Genomic DNA, 1768 nt, shown 5'->3' on the forward strand with positions numbered 1-1768 from the left:
TGTGGCTGGTTCAGATGCTGATTTGGGTTGGAACAGATGTCAAGCTGTAGAAACAAGAGCTGTAAGGAGAATGAGTTAGAATGTGCTATTTTATATCCTGTTAGAATACAGTTTATGGCTTTGGAAATAGATAAGAGAGTTCGAGGGTCAGAAGGATAATCTCCAAAGAACTTTACTTTTATTAGGAAAGTTCAGTGGGACTGCCCGTGAACGAAGAACAAAGTTGGGGAAAGTGTCACCGAGGGAAGGTCCTGGTTCATGCCATGACCCTTGAAGAGGGCTGCCATAACTCTTTTCACTATCTTTTGCTGTCTGTGTTCTCCTAAGGGACTCTTTTAAGGCATAACTTGGAACATTTTGTCTGGCACTTGAAGAAAAAAAGAGTTTAGAGTCTATATTGCGTGGTCATTAGGGCAAATGTTTTACTTTGGACTACCAGGCAATGACAACCCCCATGGGCATGAAATCATATATCAAGTGTTGAAGTACCCTAGTGAATCAACACCCAATTGGATAAACAGATATCTATAAAGCATTTAATGTGTGTATCTGAGGATATGGAGTTTAAGACACAATCTACACCCTCAAGGAGAATTCAGTCTGAGAAAACAAGACACAACACATACACACACACACAGAGAGAGAGAGAGAGAGAGAGAGAGAGAGAGAGAGATAATTCACAATAGGAATGTCAAATGAATAAATCAGTCATAAATGCTTTAAGACTCTCTCTCTGGAGAGAAGTCCCTGTGCACTGGTTAATCAAGAAAAGCTTTACAAAGGAGATGGGATTTCAACTGTTCCTTCTGCACCTAGTAGTTGCTTGTACATTTGTTAAATGAATGGAATGGAATGGAATGATAGATGAGGAAGGAGGGAGTCTAAGGAAGGTACACCAGTCAGGGGAAGTATAAATGAAGGTAGCAGGAATATACAAGTACATCCACAGGAGAATAGGCAGACATTTCTGGCTAGAAGGTAGAGTTCATGTAGGGGAGTCATGGAAGATGTTTAGAAGGACAGATGGGCTGCCTAGATAGCTAGGTAGTAGAGTGGATAGAGTACTAGACCTGAAGTCAGGAAGATCTGAGTTCAAATCTGTATTCAGATACTTACTAGCTGAGTAATCGTGGGCAAGTTGGCTAACCTCTGTCTGCCTGTTTCCTCAGCTGTAAAATGGTATTATAACAGCACTAATCTCGTAGAGTTGCTCTGAGGATCAAATGAGATGATTATCAGGATCAAATGAGGTAATATTTGTGAAGCTGTCTGTGTGCTGTCTGGCACATAGCAGGTACTTAATAATTGTTTATTTTCTTCCTTTCCAATGAATCAATGGCAGGCAAAGTAAGAATTTTTATTTAATCCTATAGGCAAAGGGGAGCCATTGAAGGTTTGACTACTGCAGTGACGTAATTAAAGCGATTTGTGAGCATTAATCTAATAGCTGTATGTAAGGAGGCTACTGACATGATCCAGGCAGGAGAACGAGAGTGACAATCAGAAAGATTTTTGTTAAGTTGTGTAATTCTCAATGCTAGATATTTCTGACCAAAATGTAGAATGTGTCTCATTAGAGCTATGATATTTAATTTTTTTTTTAGGAAAGTGGTGAACTAATTGTACCAGTAGCTGCTTCTATGAAAAACAGGACATGAACAGTATTGCAAGTCACCAATTCTTCTAAGCTTACTATAAGGGGAAGATGGATTGAATTTGAATAAACAAGATTTTCCGTAGCTGGGAACAAACTCAGTTACCACTTTGA

The sequence above is a fragment of the Phascolarctos cinereus genome, unplaced genomic scaffold (assembly GCF_003287225.1).
Source record: "Phascolarctos cinereus isolate Bilbo 61053 unplaced genomic scaffold, phaCin_HiC Scaffold_726;HRSCAF=1367, whole genome shotgun sequence".
Taxonomy (NCBI): Eukaryota; Metazoa; Chordata; class Mammalia; order Diprotodontia; family Phascolarctidae; genus Phascolarctos; species Phascolarctos cinereus.